At 36.4% G+C, this 26,086-nt stretch overlaps 1 protein-coding gene across 2 annotated transcripts in view; it reads left to right on the forward strand.

The window, feature by feature from the left end:
• The window catches only part of LOC26527530, a 60,087-nt gene that overhangs the window by 12,892 nt on the left and 21,109 nt on the right, over positions 1 to 26,086 (forward strand). For both annotated transcript variants that reach the window (XM_044009169.1, XM_044009170.1), the window contains exons 2-3: positions 92 to 135; positions 23,961 to 23,992. The gene's annotated coding sequence lies outside the window, so the exon portion shown is untranslated. The remainder of the gene's footprint in view (positions 1 to 91; positions 136 to 23,960; positions 23,993 to 26,086) is intronic.

Consider the following 26,086-nt stretch of genomic DNA (forward strand, 5'->3'; position numbering starts at 1 on the left):
TTTTGTCTCTTATGAAGCTGTGAATAAGGAAAAGTTATAAACATTTCTAATATGAAACCCGTTTTTTGTGCTCTGCATTTTTTCATTGCAGGTCGCAAACGGAACCCAACGCCGAGTCTGATTAAAGCGATAAAGGTATGTACGAATTTCTCTGCAGCAATTCGAAAGTTTAAATTAACAAGCTCTGTGAGATCAACTGTGAAATACCCCGTAAAAGGGGTGAATACTGCTTTTTTTTCAAAATATTTGCTGAAATACTAGAGTTTTCTTTCACTTCAAGCAGAATAAAATATATTTTAATAGAAATAAAATGTTTCGACTTTCGCCTTTATAATAATAAACGAGAACATGAGTGACCTATTCCGACGTGTAGTGCCTATTAAATTTATATTATTTTATTTTTTATAATATATATATTTTAATCTTTCCGAAAGAAAGAAATAAATTGCAAATTTAATGTGTTGATTTTATTGCCAAATAAATAAATGAATAAGATTAAAGATTATATAAACTAAATTAAAACTAAATTTATTATTTCTAAATGTGAAACTTTAAAAAATATGTATTTCAATTGTATTGAAAATTAAGAAAATTTAATAGTAGTATATTTTTAATATTCAAAATACAATTATTTATTTTAAATATATTTTTGAAAATAATTTATACATTATTGCCAAATTAAATTATTAGCTATTTATAATAAATTTGTATATGTAGTATTTATATATAATATTTTTTTTTCTTTTTTTATAATCATTTTTTTTTTATTTTATTTTATATATACATATTTATTTTTGTTTTTATCATAATTTTACTTAATATTTTGAATATACATTTTTATAAATATTTTGGTGTAGTAATTATATTTGATGTTTAATTACATTTATTCCAAAATTTGTTGTCATTTTATCTAATAATTATCTTAAGCTTATGCTAATTTATTTCGCCTTTTGAGCCATCTTGATCGAAACCTTTTAGAATTCCCATTTATTTAGCGAAAGGTGGCTAGGGTAGGGTATGGGGTGTTTGTTATGTTTGCTTTATGCAAATGGCATTAAATATGCAAATCAGAAGCTGCGTCTGTTGCTTTGAAGTGACTTTTAATTTTTTTGTTCCTTTTTTTTTTTTCGTGCATTTATTCCATTTTGGATCTGGTGCTGGTGTTGGCTTTCATTTGGGTCTGTCATAAATGGCCGTCTGTCTACTATTTGGCCTGCACCTGGCCCGTAGGCTGTGCTCTGTTCTACGTATTTTGGGGCATTTAATTCATTTATTTATTTATGAACATTCCGTATGCATATGTGCTGGGGCAGCGCATAGCCATTCGTCAAAGTTGTCTGGCCATATTTCATTGAGATTTACGAAAATAATATTTATGTACTGGCGCCTCGGCAGCGCAAGCCCAAACAGAATTTCGATTTTGGTTTATTTAATCAACGGCAATGGAAATTGCGGCTGAAAAGCGTTGACCATGTAAAAGGTGCACTGACAAATGGCCAGCACGATAAAAGCCAATTTGATTTATGAACAGCTTAAACATGGCTGCCATGTTAACGCCGCAATTGTGGCCATATCAAAATGAAGTACACACTTTTTGTCAACGCTCCTGACAACTGACTGCCAGAGTGCCACACGGCCAGACTACCAGACTGCCACTGGACAAAAGCTATGAGCCCACCTGCCTAACAAGAACAACAAACAAAACCATATCCAAGTGCCTGCGGGCACAGCAGGTGCTCAAATGTGGCCACATTTTATTAAAGCCAGGACAACGGCAATAAAAACCAACTTCAAATGATTTCCACCAACTTGTTTCACTCTGATATACTTCAGGCTCAGCTGGCCTAGAAACAGGCTCTGACTCTGCAAAATAATTTCATATTTTTATTTTATTTTATGGTAAACTTGTTTAATTTTTTTATTTTTTTTCTGTTTTAAGTTTTTAAATACAACAAATATTTTGTTCCTCTTTGGCTCATGAATTTAATTTTTATTGCTTAACATCAACGGCATTTGGGATTAACAGCAATAAGCAGGCTGAGCTAGGAGCCTCTATTTTCAGCAGACTTTGCATAAGCTGCCTCAACGGGTTTCTGTGTCTGAGACTATAAATAGAGAGCCTAAGTAAATGAAGCCAGCATGAGGGAGAGATGACTTATGAGATATGAATTTATAATCATAGATTTCTATGGACTCTACTAGACCTTTTATATGTTAAAGATTTAATTTAGATTATTGCTTTGAATTAAAGGCTCACATGGGCATCCCGAGCTACTTCCAGTCATTGAAAGCTTTTTATTATGTGTACACAAAATATTCCACCACTCGTGTTCTTCTCTTATGTTACTTGCGTTCTTTTGGCTATTTTTATGTTAGATACAATCATTGCCTGGGTCTCAATTTATTTCTATGCCCAAGTTTGGATAGCATTGTAAAAATAAATTTAGTTTTGAAACTTATTTTATATAAGCAACAGAGGTAAAGTGTTCATTGAAAGGATTAGCTTTTTCAATATATTTAAACTCAAATAAGTTTATTAGTGGAAGATAAAGATTTATCGTCTTAAGCTCAGCTCAGCTGCAAATTAATTATTTTTTGGTAATACCATATTTTTTGTTTAACTTTAATATTAAAAATAATTTTTATAAAAAAAAAAAAAATATTTGGTTTTGTATAATATTTATAGTTGTAAATTTATATACACAATTATTATTTTATTAATATTATTATTATTATTATTTTTTTTTTTTAATTTATTTATTTATTTATTTATTTTTTTGTAAAATCATTTATTATTTATTATTAAATATAAATACAATAAATTTTTTATATATAATACAAATATGTATAATTACTCTATTAAATGAATTATGTCTTTACCATTTAATTTTCTTTTATTTTTTATTTTATATAAAATTTGCATATAAAAATATGATTTTCATAGAGAACATCATTGCGTTTACCTCGAATTTTGATCAAAGTATTATGAAAACAAAAGCAGATTTTCGACATGAAGCATTTTCCTGGAAATCCTCATCTATTCCGGCATATCACATTCCTCAGCTGACAAAATTGTGATGCATTAAATTATTAAATCATTTTTGAATATTAAATTCTTTCCAAGAAATATTACTTATTTAATTTCGAGATAGAATAGAATTATTAAAAAAAGCTTAGTTAATATAGTAAATTTTCATAAACAGCAACAATTTAATTGCAGTAAAAAATCTTTGTTAATTTTGTATAGACAAAGGGAAAATAAAATCGATGGAGCTAGAGGAAAATGAGGATTTAAGTACTTGTGAGTAATTTGGCAAAGACTCTCGCCAAAGACAACAGCGGGACACATGAAGCTGGCTGACAAGGTTCACAGTGTGTGTCGCATATATACGTACATGCATAAGTAAATAGAAACATTCTAATTTATTTTTAATGAATAAAAAACTGAAGGTCTTAACTTGGGCGCAAACGGGCCAAAAAATTAATTATCGTTGGCAAACAGTGCGAGAGGAAAATCATTGCAGGTTCGTTCTATATAAAAAGTGTGAGATGTATATATGTGTGCATATATACATTGTATATGTATGTAATTGTATGCTTGTAAGCTGTCTGCTTAGGCCCGTCCGCGTATTTCATTACAGGCGGCGGCACTTGAGCGTTGTTAAGCTAAAAGTAAATTGCTTATTAAAAAGCAGCCTCAGCGTTTACACACACCATAGATAGAGAGTGATGGGTCGGGGTAGTGGTGGTGGGGGTAGGGTAGGGTGGGTAGTGAGCCACTCATTTACACTTCAAGTGGCAGCAAAAGCGAGAATTAAGTGAGTGGGAGCTGCAGACAACACATGAGCCGAAGTCTCTGGCAGGGGTTTTGTCTGCCAGAGGTAATGACAAAGCGCCAAGCTGAAGCTGAAGTCGGAGCAAGAGCTGGAGCAGGAGCTGGAGCTGGAGCTGTTGCTGGCAGGAATTGTGGGTGTGGAAGAGAGAGAGAGAGAGAGAGAGGGAGAGATTGGTGCGCGTTAAGGTCCTTGAAGCAATCGACTTAATGCTCAGCCTGTTGTGTATTTAGTTTGCATTTACATTACACACACTACCAAACACACACACAAACACACATACACAGACGCAGGCATAAAGAGCTCGAAGGACAGCCGCACACATGACTTGCTGCCCCGCTGGAGGGGCGCACATTTAATTTTCTACACATTGTGCCATGTCCTGATAGATTAACTGGGTATCGGCTTTGCCCACGTGCAAGTGTGTGTGCGTGTGCGTGTGCCAAAGTAAGTTGTGTCCTTGTTACACCAACACACATCCACCTAGAGCAGCATGACTCTATGCTACTTGATTGGATGACGGCGAAACAGTTCGAAAGTCAAGGTAGCTCGAATTGGGCAATGACTGTGCCTCTCCCTCTCCCCCTCCCTCCCTCTCTCACTCACTCTCCTCAATGTGTGTGTGCAGCACACTTCAATGAATTTTTGTCAACGTGATTCGCATTAGAATGTCTATTCAAATGAGTACATAATTTGTTTGTTTGTCTGTGTGTGCAGTTAGATATGCATAAATATCGAGGCGCTGAGCTGTTCGCATTTTATGAGTGCAATTATGAGAGCATGGGGAGTGTGCCTGCGTATGATTGTGATTGTCATTGTGTGTGTGAGTGTGTGTGTGAGTGGGCGTGTGTGTCTCTGAATGCCTTTGATATAAATTTCAAACAAATTGCAAATAAATTGGAGTTGTCTTGGCGTCGCCATTGTCAGCCCAGAGCCCCGAGTCTCTTTAGTGAGCCCCACAAGTTATTTAAAATATGTAAATTTGCTGTAGCTCCATAGTCAAGCCGCCCTCGCTCTGCATCACTTATATCCTTATTCCCACACACACACACACACACGCAATCGTAACAACCCCACAGCTTTTATTGCTGTTTGGCTGTGTGTCGCCAGTTTAAAGACAATTTTCATTGCTGCTGGGGCTGCCTTAAGTCGCTTAAGAGCACCAGCTCGGCATATTCCAAGGCATTTCATTTGCTTAAGTTTACTAAACCCAGCCCCAAATCAACCGCACCTCCTCTCTGCCCTCATCCTCTCCCGCTTGCAACCAGAACCAATCATTTAGCATTGCCTGTCAGTTTTTTAATTAAATTCGATTCAAGCTGCTGTCCATATATGAACCTTGGGTCCTTCTCTGCCCTTTTCTGCGGTTTGCCCAGCGGCCAGCGCAAGTCGAACTGAATTGATTTAAATGTTAAAAATGTAATTTGTTACTTATTTTATTTACACATGCGCATGCACATGCATATGCACATGCACATGCTGATTCTGACTCTGATGCAAATGGACAGCTGGAGGACATGCGCTTATTGCATGCAGTTGCACTGCCAAGCGGAAACAATAAATATGAATCGTTTCGAGTGTTTATGAATGGCTCGCAGCGTATGCAAATAAGAAATCAACAATGATACGGGAAGGCATTTTATTTAATTAAATTACACAGATATATACAAGATCGGAGTTTTATTAGTTATTCATCAATCAATGCAATGAATAAATTTACATGCAGATGATGCAAAAACTATATATATATATATATATATATATATACTTTTTTTTTTTAGTTTTTTTTTTTTTTTTTTTTGTTTTTTGTTTTGTTCAATTTGCAAAATATTTGTTTGCATATTCGATTTATTCATGTGCGTGCCAATAGCATTTCATTAAATTAATATTCATATAAAATAATATAATTGAATTGAATCAAATTGTTAAGGGAACATATTTGATATATTTTATAAAATTTATTTACCATGTATATATGTATGTATGTATATATATTTTTTATTTTATTTTTTTTTTTTTTATATTTATTTAATAAATTCATTCGATTTCAATTTGCAATCAAATAAATAGAAATTAAATCAAATATTTGAGGGGGCAAATATTTGTGCCGGCACTGTAAAAGGTTTTCCTTAATTTTTCGTATTTTCTGTAAACTGATTTCCCGCATGTGAAACATCGTATGATGACGCCTGATGTTCAGCGGGAGACTGAAAACTGAGCCAAGTTGAGCTGAAGCATTTACACGATTTATAGTAGGGGCTGGGGCTGCTGCCACGCCCACTCGTGGCTGCTTCAGCCTGCGAGCAGGCCTGCTTTATTTTCGCGCATTTGCTGTGTATATAAAACAATATTAATAAATTTGCTGGCAACTTAGATGGGAGCGAGCCTTTTGTTGCCATCGCCACTTTGACTTTGGCTATTGTCAGGCGAGGAGCGCCCCGCACAGAGTCCTGCGAGTGCTCGAAGGCGGCCCCAAATTTGTTTAGCCTGCGGCTTCACTTACTGCGCATTGTAAACTTTCAAGATTTCTCTATGTTGCTGTAGCTGCTGCTGCTTCTGCTGCCTCTTCTTCTTCATCTTGTAACTGTTTGTGTTTTGTGGAAAAGTTTTTGCTCTTTTTCGTACAATTTATTTGTTTGTTTGTTTTTGTTCGAGCTGCTGGCGAATTATTTGTGGCCCATTGAACCGGGTTGCCAAGCAGCGCTAATTATATATGTATGTATATACGTACTATAAATTTGAAGCACTATTCAATTGGATTTTGCATAAAGTCGAGTTTGCTTTAATATATGCTTAAACAGCATGATATGTCGCTTTTCTATTGCGACGTTTTCCTTAATCCTCTCTCTCTCTCTCTCTCTCTCTCACTGTCTCCCTTCTGTCTTGCTGAGGCTTTGCATTGATGGCCATTCGAGACGTTTGAGATTGAAGCACAAGATGCTGAGCGAAAGGCAAAAAGGACTCTGGCGCCATTTTGTATGCCAATCACACACACACACGCACACACGGGTGGGAGAATTTGTGTGCAAGTGTGTGTGGCAAAGTGACGATAAAACATTTGCTCCGATTGCTTAAGTATGCCATACCAGTTAGTCTGAGGCACGCAGGCAGCATTCGAATTTTTATACCCTGGCGATAAAGGGTACTCGCTTTCAATGGCTATGTTTCCATTACAAAACAGCTGCGTAAAACTGGGATCGCTTCCGCTTTAAGCCCATACACTCTGTACACTTTGCATACTTTATAAATAACAAATCTTAGCAAAAGCATTCACAATTGCTTTATTTAACCGGCCTAGTCTATTGAGACTGCAGCGCTCTTTTATCATAGTTAGGCATGAAATGGAATTGGCTGTTCGTAGCATCAATGGCAAATGAAATATTTTTGGGTTTGATTTTAATCACATTTACAAAAGTAAACAGATCTCCTGCCATTAACTGATTTGTTTCACTCAATCACAGAAATTTGAATGAAAATGCCATAAGCAAGGAGTGAGGGCTTGAATGGCAAAACTCGAATTCAATTTGAATGTAGAACGCATAAAGTGGGCATATAATAGCCATCAGGAGTCGAGCTTGAGAAAGTTTTTGGGAATTCAGGTCCATTGCATATGTTTAATATGAAAAGTTGCCTATGTACTACTTATGCATGTTTACATATACATATACATATACACATACATATACATATATGTCGTTTGCCAGCTCACATCTTATCTTATAGCTCACACTACTCCTCATGTTATGATACTTCTTACCGTTAAGCCAGCAAGAGCATATCAATTTCGATTTGCTTTCCTCTTTTTCTTCGGGTTTTTTTTTTCTGCTGGCATCTTGTGTATTTACTGGCGTGTATTTCATTGATTTTGCGCTTGGCGTTTCAATGCGTGAGCTTTGGCTGCACATACACACCCACACACATACACACATACACACATACACATACTCAAGTTAATGACTTGACGTTAGTTGAGCGCCCAAAATCGAAGCAAGCTGTTCCGTGTTGTTAATTTAAGTAAAAAGCATTTTAGCTGATGTGTTTATTTGCCACGCCTAGCACACACATACACACACATATGTATGTATACGCAGCGTTACGGTTAGCCTCTGCCCACCGTAGCTGCTTCATGTTAGTGATAATTTAGTTGGTCTCTAATGCTAGCAGCATACATTTATTGTAGCAAGTTTTTGGCCCCAGCACATACATATGTACCAGACCCGACTACATGTGTGTGTGTGCTCTCATTTTTGGCATTTTGCCAGCGCGCCACATTGGCGCTCCTTTAATGTGAAAATGAGTTGATGCTGAAGGCAAATGTGCTTGGTTGTCAGATACATACACAGCTATTTTTTTCCATTATGAAACGCTTCAATGAGCATGTTAATAGAACCACACACACGCACACACATAAGCATATATATATATATATATATATAAATATACAAATACATGCATACATAAATATATGCATAAATGCCCAACTCTAACTGAATTATGAATTGCAACGTGCGATTAAATTGCTGCCAAAAAGTGAAACATTTCTAGTGCTGTTGCCCATTGGCATGCGAAATGGTTTAGAGTTCGGGCAAAGTGGCTTAAATGATTGGAGAGGCTTTTAATATCACAAACGTGTTGGCAGCCCGTCCAAAATGTCAGAGTACATTTCATGTATTTCCTGGTTGGTTTTTCTTTCCTTTTAGGATTTTTTTTTTTTTTTTTTTTTGTGGATTTGATTTCAAAAATGTATGCGGCATAAATAAATAAGCAGACAAAGTCTGCAATCGAGCAGCTGCATATTTGTGCTGGCCATAAATTAAACAGCACTCGAATCGCATACATTTTGCACTGGCATTCAGTATAAATATATTATGGCCATGCGAAATTCGCGTCAGTTGCTAATACGAAATATTAAAAGCCAATTGCGCGACTAACACAGGCGCTATGTACATGTGTGTGTGTGTGTGTGTGTGTGTGTATGGCATATGTAAATGTAGACATGTAAATAAATGCTGCATGTGGCATGCTCGGCGCAAACATTTTTCTAAAACAAGAGAATTACAACTTTGAAGGCGAATAGAAAAAAATCGCACCGCACATAAATTATGGCAAAGCATGCGCCGACAAACATTGTGCGCTCCGACGACAATTGCCCAGCAAACAAACAAACAAACAAACAGACTGCAACAACAACAACAACGACGACGATGAGAATTGCTTGCTGCTGGCCTAGAAAAATTTCCATAGCATACTTTTCTGGGCGTGGCCACACAAATGGCTGGCCATTAATTAGCGGCACGCGCCTGCAGCATCGCCGCACTAATGTCATTTAAAGCCACGATGTTGCTTTAAGAATGTGTTTGCTTTAAAGCTGTTAACAACAAACAATCAACAAAAACATGTATATAATATCGATATGTTTATCTGCCGAGTCGAACTGGAATTTAATATATATATATATTTCATATGTATATTCGCGTTGCGGCTTACGACTTTACTGTGTGAATTGAGTTGCTGGCATTGTGCGCGGCAATTAACCGGCATTGTGCGGTCATAAATAACTGTACATTATGCATAACTCTGTAAGTTACAGCAGGGCCGTAAGATAAACGCAAGTTATTCAATAACAATAAATTGCATTTTGTTCAGTAAGAGATTTCTTTCAATTCGTAATAATTTCAATTGCGTAACATAAAACTGAAATTTCATTTTATTTGTTAAAGTGTATGCATATATTTATATATATTTATATTTAATAATTTGCTTCGTTTATACCTGCGCTTTTGTGGTAGCCATCTGTCATGACATTTAAGTGATAATAAAGTCCATTTGTTGCCAACAGCAGCAACAGCAGGCCGTTAAATTGGCCTGATTAATTGATCTGCAGCTGGCGTTGGCAATTTTCATATATGATTTGTATATGAAAATATTATGATCAAAACAATTCGGCTCTGCACTCGCTATAATTGCCTAGAGTCAGCCTATTGTAGTTGGTCTGCTATGATATAGGCTATAGGCTGACTGGGCTATATATAACATTTTTTGTTTATGAGCCAATGCTTAAGTTACTGATGAGGTATAACCTTTGGAATTGTAAAAATAATTTATGATTGTTTATATACAGTTGTTAAAAAGTGTGATTATTTATAATATCATAATTTTTTTTTTTTTAGGTATGTCAAATATATAAATGATATATACATCATCTAAAAGGTATTCTTACAATCTTTACAATATTTTACCAGTTACACATTCTTAATTTCAATGAACATTATTTGTTTTATTTGCGCTTGAAGTTGAAAAATAAAAAAAAACCGAACATTAATGTTAGACACTGTATATCAATATTTTTTCTCTAGTCATCCTTATGTAGACTGACTGCAGAGTTACTCAAACTAATTCAAGTTTTTTTTTATGTATTTTGTACTTCGTATTATCACTTCGTATTTGCTTGTCTTCGTCTCTCTAGTCCCGAGCAACGAAAATAAGGCACGAGCGCTATTCTGTTCGTTACTCTCGCTTTCTCTCTTCCTCTCTCTTTCTCTCTCTCTCTATCTCTCTCTCTCTCTCTCTCCCTTTATCTCTCCCTCTATCTATCTCTCTCTCTTACACTCCCACTCTCTCTCTATAATATTTTTGCTATGGCATTAGCTCAACTAGAGCAAATATATATGATCAAAGCAGAAAATCTCTCCTGCTCCAGGTGATTAGCTAAATGTGGATTCATTTTGCAGCTTTTGCCAGAATAAAAACAAAACGAGAAACACGCAAAAATAAAAGCATCAATTATTTATTCTCTGCTGTTTTATGAGCGCATTTTCAACATTAAATCGCCAAACAGAGTGAAAGAGAGAGAGAGAGAGAGAGAATGAGAGAGAGAAGAGAGAGCGAGAGGGGGCATGGCGAAATTACCGCAAATCCAATGCCCCCTGCTACTGGCTGACATTTAATCAAGGTACAGCGTAAAGGTAAACAAACGGAAATAAGCGCAACTTCCTGTTTGCTGTCGCTGCTTGTTGTTGTTGTTGTTGTTGTTGTTGTTATTATTGTTGTTGTTGTTGCTGTTGTGTTCGCATACGAAACGGAAATACAATCAAAATTTTGTAATGTTTGCTTGCCAACAGCGAGTGTGTCGATGGCTGGGTGTGTACAGGGGAAGTGGGTGGTGGAGGGGCGACAGCAGCGTGGTATTTGTATTTGTGTATTAGTTTTCCCGTCGGCTGTCAGGCATTTCGGCAGCTCTGTCGCCTTGTGGGCTGCTCAGTTTTGATGTTGGTTTCCTCTCTCTTTCTGTCTCTCTCACTCTCTGTTTCCCACTTCCTCTCCCTTTTTTCGCTTTTTTATTTCCCTGACAGCGACAGCTTGTAACAGTTGGCTGTCTAACGTGCTGCTAATGAATTTTGCGCCCAATAAATGATTAGCATTATGCCATTGAATATTTAACGCGTCCATTCGCACAAGCGCATTTATTGGCAATATTTGTACAAATTCAATATGCAGACGGCAGGTGGGCGGGCCAGGCCAGGTAGGTATGGGGGTAGCTGGAAATTACGCCTGTGGTTAAACGTAACAGGCAACTTACATTTAAGCTTATTGCTTCGCTTTGTAAATGCAAATGGCTTTGCCGGCACTGAAGCTGTAGCAGGAGCTGGAGCTGAAGCAGGAGATGAAGCTGGAGCAGGAGCTGTCAGTTATAATTGATGCTCTGACAAGTCAATTGTCAGTCAATTGAGCGGGCGCATGGCAAGTCGCAGTCACATTTCGCATATGGGGCTGGGCAAATTAATGCGAAACATGCGCCAAAGTGCGAAATTGAAATCAACACCGTGCCTCCTGCTCCAGGTTCTGCTGCCGCTGCTCCTGCTGATGCTGCTGCTGGGTAATGTGATTTCCAAGCAATCTTATTTAATAATTTAAGCAGACTTGAAAGCATTGCAGGGCAGAGTGTCCCCCGTTTAAGCTGAAAAAATGTATATATACAATATATATATATATATATATATATATATATATATATATATATATATATATATATATATATATATTTATTTGTATTTAATATCAAAAGCATCTTTCAGTTGCGACACTCGAAAACAGCTTTAGAGTATTGTCGCGACTGTCAATTGGCTTTGCATAAATTTGCCAAAAGCAGTTCCCAGTATTGTTGACTAGACTAGATATAAAAGCAATTTTAGATCAAGTCCAAGTTATGTGATACTGAATTTTTTATTTGTATTATTTTGACTCATTTTGTATGTTGAAATAAACAAAATCATTTTCAGTGCTCTTCTATCAATCCATCTGAATCATCTGCGACTGCTATACAACTGAGTGAATATTCTTATAATTTTTCATTCATTAGAAACTATGTATATAAGCTTATTTGGAATTTTATTGATATTCTTTTTTATTTTATTTTTTTAGCAAAATAAATATGGCAACTGGGACAAGTTATGGGAGCTCAAAAATTTATAAAGAAAAAAAAAAAAAAAAAAAAATAAAACTTTACATAAATCTAATTTTGCACATATCATACAAATTACAAAACTATGCAATTTTTAATATTTTTTTTGCCATAAACTTTTATTAGTGATAATTCTAAAATATATTTTATTTATTTATTTTATTTTATGTATTTATTTTTTTTTTTACGATTTCTACAAAGTTCAGCATAACTTCTATATATACAAACTTATATTTATGATGATGATAAGCTGTAAAACTAGACTGGCCAATTTGTATAATTTCGACTTTTTAGAATTTATAATTTAATTATAATTTAGACTTTTTAATTGCACTTCAATATGGAAATATTTTAAAATGAAACTTTGAGTATGGCTGAGTCTTTTTGGGAGAGCAAGTTAATCATTATACCACTGCTTATTGCTTGCGTCTTATGTTTCCGATTAAGGTTGGCAGCAAATATATTACAGATCTTACATGTAAAAAAAAAAAAATACTATGATATCTGTTTTTCTTCCGTACTGAATTCCGTACCCAATTTGAAACCTGCCGCATAACTCGATATTTATTGACTCAATATTTATTGTGTCGTGGGACATCCCATTTATTCTGGTCTGGCAATCAAATCTAGCTAAACTATCATATTCTCGGACTAAAAATAGCTTATGCTTAGCCCATGCAGTCGTTGCATTTGTTACATTGGGCATATAAATCGTATATGATTTGTATATGGGCACTGCAATCACAAGAATTTCACATCCATCAACACATTTTCGCAAGTGGTCTTCATCGTTCATGTCAGATAACTGGGAGCGGCACTAGGGGTGTTGCTGGGGGTGTGCGGGCGTGTGGGTGTGGGTGGCACAATTGTCCACATTGTCCATGTGGATGTCAACGGAGCCAACGCCTTTTTATATGCTGCAAAACAATTTTCAAAGTCATATTTTATGCCATCAAAGGCATTTGTCATTTATGCGCAAAATGTTTGGCAATTCCATCCACCCGTTTTCCCCACGCCCCGTTCCGGTCACAGAGCCGCAGGGAGCCAAATGTTCATGCTCAAGCCAAACAAACTATGTGAGGAACGTTTGAAAACATGATGTGAGTGCTTGTCGTAAAAGCATAGGCAAAGGGTAAAACATACTCGTAAAGCGTTGGACATGCTATGCCACTATACATCTAAATATATATATATATATATATATATATATATATGAGAGGCAAAAACGAGGCCAGCGCAGATGACAATTTAGCAAACTTCTGTTATTTGTCTCGGCTATGCAAAATAATATAAAAAGAAATTGTTACGCAAAAAACTTGACAGGACAGGAGCAATTTGATTTTGGCATTAGTTGCCTGACGGCCCGCCCGGCCCAGCTATCCGGCCAGTCGGACTGGCGGACTGACAAATTTTTGTTTTTGCCTTGCCTAATAATAATAAAAAAAAAAAATATGCGCGCGTCAACTTCGACGCAGTCTGTGACAGCTTTCCAGATTGCTATGAATATATAACACTCTGCATATGTGTTTCTTATGTATATATGTTTATATGGATGGCATATATTTGTGTGTCGTTCGATGCTGGGCAACAGCAGAAATACTAAAATGACAATTCATATTTACTGCATGCCCTGTAAATGTTGCGAACATTGTGGCAGATGGAGATAAATGTATATAGATTTCATTCGTTTATGAATTATTGAAATATTGATTTAGATGAATTGCTCGAAAATTTTAAAAATGAATACGAGGTAACAGAGCGCTTGAATATCAATTCATTTGAATAGATGGAGTATACAAATAATTATTTTTTGTTTATAAAAGTAACTTAAATATCAATTTAATTTTCACTTTTTTTTTAATTTATTTTTATTTCTTTATTTTATTGAAATTGTTAAAATTGGAAAATTATATTTTTCTGTAAAGTGTAAGATAGAATTAATATTTTATATTTACTAAAGTTAGGAATTAAATAATTAATTATTAAATATGTAATATATTATTTTTTAAGAACTTATATTATACTAATAATTTTTGAATAAATTATATTATTTACTTAAATTTTTAATTAACTATTTGTATCCATATTATTAAAACATTGAATTCAATTTAATAAATATTTTTAATTTCTATAAGAAATAATTTTAATATATGGTCATTTGCTCCATCCAAATGTTGGACTAGAGGCGTCACTGATAAGTAGAAAAATTTTGGAATTGTGAGTTTCATCTCCTTTTTCGATGAAGCCGCAAGACGCCAAGTAGAATAACTGGAATGGAAGTTGGGCTATTAACAGCTCATAATGCTGTTAATAACATAACACTCCGATGTGGGGGAGGCGCAGTTCTTGTTAATGAAATCTGAAATTTATACTATTTTTAGCTAAAAATATTTAATACTTTCTTATTAATTACAATTGGTTGAATTAGTTTATAGTTTCTAGTACTGACATATTTTTTCTGTTTGCTGGACGTGCAGCAACCCTAGTTACTTTTTTACAGGGTATAAGCATGTCATCCATTTGATTACAGAAATATGTGTTACATTTTGTATTTTTTGGCCAGAGCCTCCCACTGACTCTCTCTCTCTCTCTCTGTTCTACGCCAACTTCCTATTGCCTTTACCATTTTTATCTGCTTCTGTTGTGTTTGTTGGGTTTTCGTTGTCATTGAGGCCCGTCAAAAAGGCTGTCATTGTAAATGTTGCTGTTGAACTGTTGTTGCTGCTGCTGCTGCTTGTCCTGGTTGTTGGTAGAGAGCCAAGCCTGGTCGCACAGCCAGCTAGTCAGGCGTCATGGCAGCCCGGCAGCCCGGCAGAGATACTCGCACTCGCATGCAGTTCGCGTTTATTGTTTGGCAATAAATTTGCTGGATAATAATTTCAGTCTGGCGTCATAGCAATGATAAACTGTAGATGATATATTATTGCGTTCTTAGTCGAGTCGAGTTGAGTAAATACATAACTGCTCCCGCACAGGCAGCCAGCCCGGATTTTGAGCTCTTGCTACACTTTCTTCTTTCCTGCCTTCTGTTTGTGTAGGCAGCCGGAAGAGCAACGCTTAAGTGCGTGGTCGGATTTGTGAGACGCCCGTTGTTAGCCGCCAAGCCGGCTTAAGCATTCAGCTGGGGACCTTTACCACATTGCCACGCCCCCTCTGCCACTGCTCTGCCTCATTGGCTAAATCCTTTCCGCATGCAAAATGCTGCCTTGTGTGTTTCTCGAGCCAAAATGCTGCTTTATAGATGTCATTTTTATGAGTTAGTGCGACGAGTGCTCATAAATTTGATGACTCAACGAGCGCCTCGAGCTTTCCACACATATTTAGGTGAAATTTCTTTAAAAATTCACAAGTATTTTCAGGCTTGCTTATAAATGGGTCGCCTGAAAGGTTTGTGACTGCACGAAATGATAGATGGAACCCAAACTCTAAGAGACTGATTCGCCACGTAGTGGAGTAGGCCAGCAGGCAACGTTTGATGAATGGGCTGTGAAGTATGCGAAGAGTTTTGGTTGGGCTGTTTATATAGCGGGCATAAATCATGTCCAATCTATTATTTATAATTGAAGAATTGTTTAAGATAAACAAAATCTGACTGAAGATAAAAATGCAATTGTGTACAGAATTTTAGTATCTATGTATATTTATAATATGCCCAATCAATTGTGGCTCATTTATGATGCAGCGCCATATCGCTTCATCTCTCCTTCTATTTGCAGTAAAATAAATGCAGCATCAGAAAAAAAAACAACAACAAAATGTTTAAAGCCGGTCAAAGTGCTTTGGCTACTTTGGGTATATTAAATTCGCGGTGTAGTAAAAGCAGCGGGCGCCGAGCTGTTTTATATTTGGCACTTAAAAATGCTGAAATCATGAAATTTGAAGTATTTCATACAGATTGCCTGATAGCGGTATACCCTGCATCAATTTCTGGTATCTGAAATAATTTACTAAGAAAGTGAAAGTGAAAAGAATAAGTATATTTGAAATATGTTTTATATCTCAATTTGAGTTTATATTAGCCGACTTTGTCAATCAGCAGTTGAGTTTAGTCTTCCTGCTTAATAAATACACTGATTTTTAAATACATTTAAAGATTATTTATGTATATTTGATCTGTGCCTTCAAAGTACTCGTCAATAAATATTATAGATATATTGCATAAAATTTTATTAAAATTCGCGAAATCCTCTTGAAAATAATTGAGTAAGTTGATTTTTTCTGCTTATAAATTTAGTTGTAAAAATAAGCATAAAAAATAAGTTAATTAATTAATTACAAATATTCCATAAAAGTTTTATAAAAAATAAAATAAATAAATGAATAAATAAATGATAAAAAATAATAATAAATAAAACACCTAAAAATGTATAATGAATAAAGATTCAAAATAAATAATAAAAATATAAAATATTCATAAAATGACGAAGTACTTATAACGTAAATAATACTTATAATGAAAATAAATTTTTGATAATCGAGTCAGTTGATTTTTTCTGCTTATAAATTTAGTTGTAAAAATAAGCATAAAAAATAAGTTAATTAATTAAATAAAACACCTAAAAATGTAAAATGAATAAAGATTCAAAATAAAGAATAAATATATAAAATATTAATAAAAGTGACAAGAGACTTATAAAGTAAATTTCAGTATTTACATCAAATCCGTTTGTGCCCGCTGTTACATCAATTCTTTTTATCAATTGCTGAAGTTCCTATCTGTATATACCTCTATATATTTGTACATATAATATATTTGTTGTTGTTGTATGCACAAGTGCATTTAAAATAGCGACTCAAAGAGCTGTCTGCAAAATCATTCTGTGGCAACAACAAAGGATATAATTTCTTGGTCCTTTGAACGCATCTCAAAGGGGAGCTCATGTGGGTATTTTCACCTACGTCACACACGCACACACACTAACACACTAACAGGAAAAAAGAAGAAGAAGGCAGCAGCCAGGGGAAACCGCAATACAATGCAAAAACCATCGAAAGACGCATAAGGCATGAGGCTGACAGCGAAATTTGCTGGCTGTCAATTTCAGGAGCCCCAAGAAAAGAGAAAAATAAAAATAAACCGAATATATTTCGTTGAATATGCATTACGCAATTCAATGACTGGGAGGGAGGGAGGCAGGGCAGGAGCTCAATATGCGTGGGCTATTGATTTTCGCTGCGGGGCGGCCGCATCCTTTCGCCGTCGCAGTTGCGTGAGACACGCGTGTGTCTTGAGGATGCGAGAGTTCTGTGATTTCTTTGCGCCATCTCGTCTCAGATTTCGACTTTAAGCTGTGTGTGGCACACATACACACACACACACACACACACTGACACACAGAGAATAAGTAAGAGAGAGGGAGTAAGTTGTATGCCCGCAACGTAAAAAATTAAAAAGCCCAGCGCTGTAAATAAGCAGCGTTTTACCCGCAGTGGGCGTGGCACTGATGGGCCCTGGTCAATGGACCGTGCACGCCGTGTGCGCTGCGACTTATCCGTACTGGACGTTGCTCCTGCCGCTGCCAATGCCGTAACGTGAAATGAAAGCACGTAGCATTTTCATTTCGGCCAGCGTGCGGAATGCCAATTACAAGTTCGGGTGGCCACACGGCCAGAGCGACGGAACAACAAACATCGAAAGAATGCTTAAGGGATAAAGGCATCGAGGGAGTGGCAGAGGGAGAGCGCAAGGGAAAGAGAGAGCGCGAGAGCGAGACAAAGAGTGAAACTGAGACAAGGCAAGGAAAAACACGAAACTCATTGAAATGAGTCGCGCACTGTCTGCGCGGGCTCGCCTCATAACTGATAGATGCCTTTTGGCGAAATTTTTAATAAACTTGTGTGGCTCCTTGCAGCACACACACACACACACGCACATACACAAAAGCACAGACGCACTCATACAGTCATACCGGTCTGGCTCTGGCAAAAATGTTGAGGCCTGGCGCCTACGACGACGATTGGCGACGTTGGCCTCGTCGCTACCTTTTTCTTTATTTTTTCCTTTCGGTTTCCTTATATATATATATTTTCTTCTTTTATTTTATTTTTTTTTTTTTGCTCAGGCTATGTCTGCGGCAGCGACGGCACTTAAAAGTGTTTTATTATTGAGGTTTGCAATTGGAATTTTAATTTTTATTTTATAAGTTATGCGTGCTGAATCTTAAACATGCCACATAGAGATCTCACTCGCTCGCCATTCACTCCCTCTCTCTCTCTCTCTCTCTCTCTCGCATTCTGTGTTGCTCTAAATGTCCTCTTAGCTCCGAGTCTGCCAGGCTCTTGATTTCTTAAGCTGCCATCGAGTTGCTGTTGTTGTTGTTGCGGTTACTCTTGCTGGTTATTTATTATGTTTGTACGTGTGTGTGCCGAGTGTATGTGTGCTCGTATTTTGGTCGCTGCTAATAGCATGCCTCACAGACACACACACGCACACGCAGCAGAGCGCGTCACATGTGACGGCTACTTAATATGCGCACCTGAGCAAACAGAACGCCCAGTCCGAGCCTTAAGGCCCACCACGCACTCGAGTTGCACTGGGTAACCAAAGTAAAAACAAGCTAGCCAGAAAGTAAATGAAACATAACACAGAATCTTGTTACACTTTCAAATTTAGAAGGAGGTTTTAAGACTAGACAGTAAATTTAGAATGAAAAATTAAAGTTCTAATATATATTTGTATTAATTATAATTTTAATTGAAGTCAATATTGTTTGCTTATTAATATAAGTCAAAGGCATTCTTACAATTTCTTCGGATTTCCAAATAATAATTAATTTTAATAATATATATTTTGTAATATTATTAATATAATTAATATAATTTATCATAGAGTAAAATTAAAATTATGAAAATAAGAAATATATAATTAAAAATAATAAATATATATTTTATATGTATGTAAATAAAGTGTAAAATAATAAGTTAATAAATATTTAGATAAATAAAATATGTTTATATATCCCAAGAAACCAAAATTCATCAATTTTAATAATTAAACATTTTTCGTATAATTAATTTAATTTTTATGATTTGCATAATTTATTTTCAAAAGAACTTTCAAGCTTTTTTTTTTTTTATTGTTTTTTTTTTTTTTAGAAAAATATTTAAATATATAATTTGGATAAATGTAAAATAATAATAATAATAAAATCGTTCTTATATAACATAAATATATATATATATATATATATATATATATATTTTTTTTGTTTTTTTGTTTAGGCCTGTGTAAATAATGGATAAATAATACAATGCTAAAGAAAAATTAATTTAGAAGAAAGCTGGTTTTATTTTATTTATTTATTTTGTTATTTGTTTTTTAATTTATTTATTTTTTTTTATTTCCATTTTAATTTTTTATTAAAATCCGACTTTTAAACATTGCCCAATTAATGTTTTATAAGAGAAGTAGTTTGAGTAGCGCAGCATCCACTTGATCCAATATTCTTGGCGCTCTTAGTCAAGCTTGTTTAGCTGGTGTCGAAGCTCCGGCAGTGAGGGTAGAAAAAACTATATATCACAATGTCAGCGCACTTAACATAGTTTATATGTGCGTATCGCTGGTTTAGAGCTCACAGCTCTCAGCTCACAGCTTGCACTCCCAGCTCCCATCTCGCAGCTCGCGCTGAGCTGCTGCTACTCTTGGCCATTATGCACACGTCGCGCATAACCATAACGATTATGCTAATGCTCTGTGAGGTAGTTGGGGCGGATGCAGGTGTTGGGTCTGATAATAGGAATGGGGTTAGCTACTCGCTGGCTGCTTATGATTTGCCTTGGCTTATTTTGAGCGCTCGCGTTATTTACATACCTTAAGTAGTTGTAATGGGCTGCTGCTGTGGTGTGGGTGGGCGTGGCTGCTGTTTTTAGCCCCAAATGTGCGACAAAGTGTTGGCAATGAAGGCAGCTGGCAGCGCGTCCTTGGCTGAAAGACGAATATGCGAGTTGTCTCACAGCCAAGAGTGGCCATAGAAAATGTGAATGTGAATCTCAATCTGAATGTGAATGTGAATGTGACTGTGAATGTGAATAAGATGAGCTAGTTTTTATTATGAGCCCATTTGGTCTTGGCTTACTTTAGCCGGCTTGTGTTTAATGCGAGGATTACTTGGATTAGAGCAAGTTCTACTTGTATTCAGTTGCGTGCCTGGCTTTGTGGCTATAAAAATATGAGAACTTGAGTAGAATTTGCTGCGGCTTCTTCAATCAATTCCATGTGCTATTTTTAGAGTCAACTTTTAAGTCAGACTGCCTAGCCCGTGCTACGGCTCATTGCTCTGGGCCATAAACTGCAGACGATACACAAATATCAATGGTGAGCGTTCGTTGACCCACGTTTGTGGCCCGAACAAACTTTTGGCATATTAGTTTGTGAACATTGACAAGTCAATGGCCCAGTGGCGCCATGCGGCTGGCCAAACATTTACAGCGTGTACTTATTCATTTTTATGTAAAATGCGATTCAGACAGGGCAGCTGCTGCCCTCGGCAATGCCCAAAGTTCTCGGCTGATATCAAACTCAAATTTGTCTTCATCAAAAGTTAGTCGAGGACTTTGATTAGTTTTTCAACTGATATTTGCATGTGATTACAGGAAACGGAAACAATTTCGTATTAATTATATATATATATATATTTTTTTTTTTAATATTATTATGCCAAGTTTTGAGTACTATTGAAGTTTAGTTGCAAAATAAATCAATTTGTTGAAGCTGAAGAGAAAGCAAATCAAATCAATTGCAGACGTTGTTGAGTAGCAGCAGCCAGATGTAAAAACAAACTACAAACAAAAAAAAAAAAAAAAATGGAAGAAAAAGGAAGCAAACAACACAAATAACAAAAGCAAATTAATAGAAAACAATAACAATTCCCTTTATTATTATTACTGCAGAGAGACTGGGCAGAGAGCAGACAAAAGCGAACACTTAACGACTCACAGATCCAAAAGAGTTTCCAAGTGCCCAAGTTTGTGTGCTTTATTTTATTCGACTGTGCTTGGCAGCAAGTGTGTGTGTATAAATTTGTGTGTGTGTGTGTGTGTGTGTGTGTGCATGTAATTTACACAACAAAATGCAAGTAAAACACACAAAATGTTGCTCGAAGGCGCTGGCATTGCCTTAAAGTATGCCACACTTCGACGCCTTCTCAGGGGACTTTGGGGCCAGATGCTTCAGCTCTGAAGTGACATTATACCCTGGACAGGGTATTAGGGCAAGACTAAGCCGAAAGAGACAACATTTATATATATCATATAGGATTTATAAATATATATCCATATAGAGCTAATCGGAAGTCAAGTTGCTGTTGCCTCTATGGCCAATTGCTCGCAAGGGTATTAAATATTCGTCTTGCTGTCAACTTCTTTCTGTTTTTTTTTTTCTTACAACTTCTGATAAACATGCCACAGAACAAGGAATCGCTCAAAGTGCGAACAAACTGTGTGCAGAAGCTCAAGAAATCAGGCCAAACCAAAAACAGAGAAGTAAAAAAAAAACAAAAAAATTTAAGATACGAGCAAGAAAGAAGAAACAAGCGCATTGAATGCGTCTATCACATCCAACTTTAGCCAGGTGTAGGTCCCAGCTCTGCTCTGCTCTGCGCTGTGAGTGTGTTGAGCCGTGTACGTGCATTGCATGTCGAATATGTTTGCTAAAAACCCAACAACAACAACAACAGCAGCAGCAGCAACTTTATCTAAAGTACAACTTTTTGAGCTCAGAGTTGGTCGGCAAAGCGTTTTCCTGTTTTTTGCCTGATTTGTTGCCACGCCCCAAGGGGCGAGTGGGGGGCGCGCCACACGGCTTTGCTGTTGGTGAATTTGTGTTGTTTTGGCAAGTTTTTGCCCGCTTTAAACTGAAAATGAAACTGTTGTTGTTTATTTTACGTACGTCGTAGTTTTCCTTCTTCCCTTCAGAGCGCACGCCTTTGCCTGTGGCTTCGCCTCCGCCCCCTGCCACCTGCCACCTGCCTTCTGCCTGTGTACCTTCGCAGCATGTGCCAATGATTTTTAATGCGATTTAAGAATATCGCAAAAAAACAGCCATTGCACGTTGATGCTTGTGCTTTTTTCCGTATTTATTTATTTATTTTTATTTTTTTTTTATTTTTTTTTTTTGCCTTTCCAGAGGCTTAAGTCTGGCAGTGCAACCTTTTATTTTTGTATTTTTACTTTTAAGTGGCCAGCCAATGAAAATGTTTTCAAAGGTGAAACCAAGCAACATAATGTTTTTTAGGCCCTGCTGATAGTGTCTGTGTGTGTGTGTGTGTGTGTGGGTGTCTCTGTGCGGGTGACTTTATTTAATGCCATTAACGCAAATTGAATGTTATACGCACTTAAGCCCTTTGAGCCATTGCATGCGCAATTGAGTTTTTGTGTGGGCCTCGTAATGCCAACTCACGGTCCTTGAACATGCTCGCATTAAGGCCGAATAAGTGGCCCAGGAGATTGGCCAAGCATTATAAGTTCCATAAATTTTAACTGCTACTGAAAGTATATTGAATTCACTTGCGCTGCAATTTGAGAAAACTATTTGTTGGCCACGATATCTACGTTTAATACGTTTATTCATTTCAGCTGCTGTTGGCTGCTGCCACGAACAGTTCCATCATCTGCCCAATAAACGCTGAACAAACTCGCAGATTCCAAGCAGCTGAACAACAATAATACACAACTCCTTTGCCATTTCATTGGCAGAGTGCAGCCAGCTGTGGGTGGGGCGTGGGGTTGAGTGCTTAGCATAAGCTCGTTTTGGCCTGGCCTATTTCAGCAATAATAAAGGCGAAATGCTTGTGCTGCTGCAGCAATTGCGAACTATTTCTCATGAAATTCCGCGCTTACATAAATATTTAAACTGAGGCATTGGCACGAACGGCATTTGGCTCAGAGTCTCTCTCGGTTCCTCTCTCTCTCTCTCTCTCGTTCACTCTCTGTGTAGATGGAACATAAAAGCCCAGCGAACTGCCAGAGGCCATGATGAAAGTCTCAATTTAAGCCAACTTCTCTGCATATTGCATAGACGAGTAGCTAGCGAAACTAAACAGCTGTCGAATGAGTGCGTGAGTAACTGTGCTGTGTGTGTGTGTGTGAGTATGTCCTTGGGCCAGAAAAGCGCTTTTCAATACACTACAAACATGCACACACATATATGTATATGTGTATGCGTATATGTGAAGGACCAACTGCAAGTATAGAAAACTTCAGAGCTGTTTCAATGAGCGCACAGAACTCGGGCTCATCTACACCTCGGCAGCGCATACTTTCACGACAGACTGTCATTTGTTGTTTGCTTGTACAGTTGGAAAACAGAGCCATAAGCTGAGTATCTATCTTGCATCTTGTTGCTGTCATTTCAGGCTAATGTCTTCGCTCCAGTTTCCTTTTTCGTGTTCAATGTCTGGCTGCTGTCATTGCTCGCAGTGCCATCACTCAAACCACCCACAGCAACCCACTCGCCCGAGTCTGATTCGAGTCTCTTGTCCTACCGCCTGCACGTCAGCCCCGCTTAATGTGGCATCTCTTTTTTCTGCTTTTAACAACTTTCCTTGGCACTAAAACTATTTCCACAATACGACGAGCTTATTCTGTTCTGAGTCTATATATTAAGTCTTATTATTAATTGAATTTATATAAACATTTGCTAATGGAACTTTCTCTTCCTCTATTTGCAGCTTTTACTTGCGAAGCACACAACATTTAGAAGGTAAATATAGAAAATCTATAATCTATGATATTATTTTTAAAATATTAATTTTCTTATATATATAAAATATATCAAATATTGGTCCAAAATATATTTTCAAATTATTTTGGCTTTTTGTATGGCAACATGTGACACGAGTCTCAGTTTTTGATATGAGTAGACAAAGCTTTATTTATATCTGGCTCTATGTGGGCGCCTTGTAACATGCTCATACGCAAGTCCATACAAAGAGCAGCTAATTTGTTCGAGTGTCCGGAGCTTGGCCAATACCAGGAATTGCCAAGCGGCTTTAGGGTGCTGTCACTCCCTCTCTCTATCTCTCTCCCTCAGTCAGCAGTCGGCCCACCGATAAGCGGCTTATGCTGTTCGCTTGAAGTGCCAACGAGCTGAGAGTCATAAATACGATACAGCAACTGCAATCGAGCGAGCGGCTAGGCCGTAGACTCAAGTCTGAGGTTTCCTTTGCTACTCAGCCAAGAGAAATTGTATCAATTATGAAATTCCATTGCCTAGCTGGAGACTAGTGAAGTCCCGAGAAAGAGCCAATGCGAGTCTATTAAGGCTACACCTATGGCAGCAGCCTGGCTGCAATTAAAAACTCTTAATTGCTTATTAATGCGCAACTCCAAGAGAACGGCGTGAAAAAATAAATTAATTTGCTGCTGCTTTAAATATGGCGCAGACGATTTAGCATGTCGCGCCTGCCTGGCATTGGTATTGGGAATGGGATTGGAATTGGAAGGGGGGATTGGGAGTCTGCGTCTGTGGCTGATAAAAATAAACTCCCCTCGGCGACTATTTCGTATGGGGCGGCGCGTGAGACTTTGCCTAATCGATGCGTGTCCCCTCCGGGTGGGTCCCGAACGAGCTGCTCTTTGATTTATGCGCTCTGCACTTGTTCCAAAAAAAGAGGGAGTTGCCGCTGCTGCTGCTGTTGTTGCTGTTGTTGCTGTTGCTGCTGCTGTTGCTTTTAGTTGCATTGAATTTAATTGCCTGCTGGATTTTGGATTTTCATACTAAGTTCATGTTTCCTGCGTCAGCACCAAAATATAAAATAATAAAAATAACACGAACGACATGTAGACTGATGATTAATGCGACAATTTTTATGTCAGAGCTACAGTGGATAAATAATTAATTTAGATCATTAAACATTAGAATTTATGCACGAAGAATTTAAATTAATAGCTTCAGAATTTTATTTATTTTTTCTTCAATTTTCGACAATTTATAATTTTTTTTCCACAAAATCTTTATTAGAGATTTTATTTAATTAAAAAAATATAAATTTTTCTTTAAAGTGAAACTTAATTTTTTTTATTTATTAATAATAAAGAATAGAAAATTTCATAATTTTTAATGTGTCCATATCTTTCCAAAAATTTTTTCTTTAAATATATTTAAAAAAAATAAAAATAATTTATTTTTTCTTCTTTAAAAATTCTTTTAAAAATATTTTGTCTGCTGACCTGTTTTTAGTATTCGTATTAAATATAACATTTTGATTGAGAATTCTAATTGATGGACTGATTTCAGTTTTAGTGATAAATACTATATTATGGAGAATTTTATTTGAGATTAGAATCCTTTTACTCTCCCATCTTCTAATTTACATATTTTACTTGATCAGAACTTAATTTTATTTTGTAAATATATATAATAGAAAATTTAGTTGAAAAGTTAATAATAATTAATAAAAATTTCTAAATACTTCAGACCGTTTATATTTTAGGTTTATTTTCCTGTCTGAGCTGAACCTTGTACAGATTATAGTTGATATAATCAAATTTAATAATAAATAATTAATATTAAATAAATAAATAATATTTATTTTCATAAATTCTTATGTAAAAATCCTTGTTTTTTCTTCAAAAATTTAAATAAAAATTGTTTCAATTTGAATTTGAAGATTTCAATCTTCATGAGTTCTGACACCACTGTGCACAGCAGTCGTCAGTCTTCCGCTACAGCGCTTTGAGAGTGAGAAAGATTTCGTCTTGACGCGAGCGCGTGAATAACACGAATTGCGTTATGAAAAATGCATAACAGACATGGAATTGGGTTGGGGTTGGCCTTTGGCGCTGAGGGTTGGGG

The sequence above is a fragment of the Drosophila mojavensis genome, unplaced genomic scaffold, assembly GCF_018153725.1.
Source record: "Drosophila mojavensis isolate 15081-1352.22 unplaced genomic scaffold, ASM1815372v1 contig_49, whole genome shotgun sequence".
Taxonomy (NCBI): Eukaryota; Metazoa; Arthropoda; class Insecta; order Diptera; family Drosophilidae; genus Drosophila; species Drosophila mojavensis.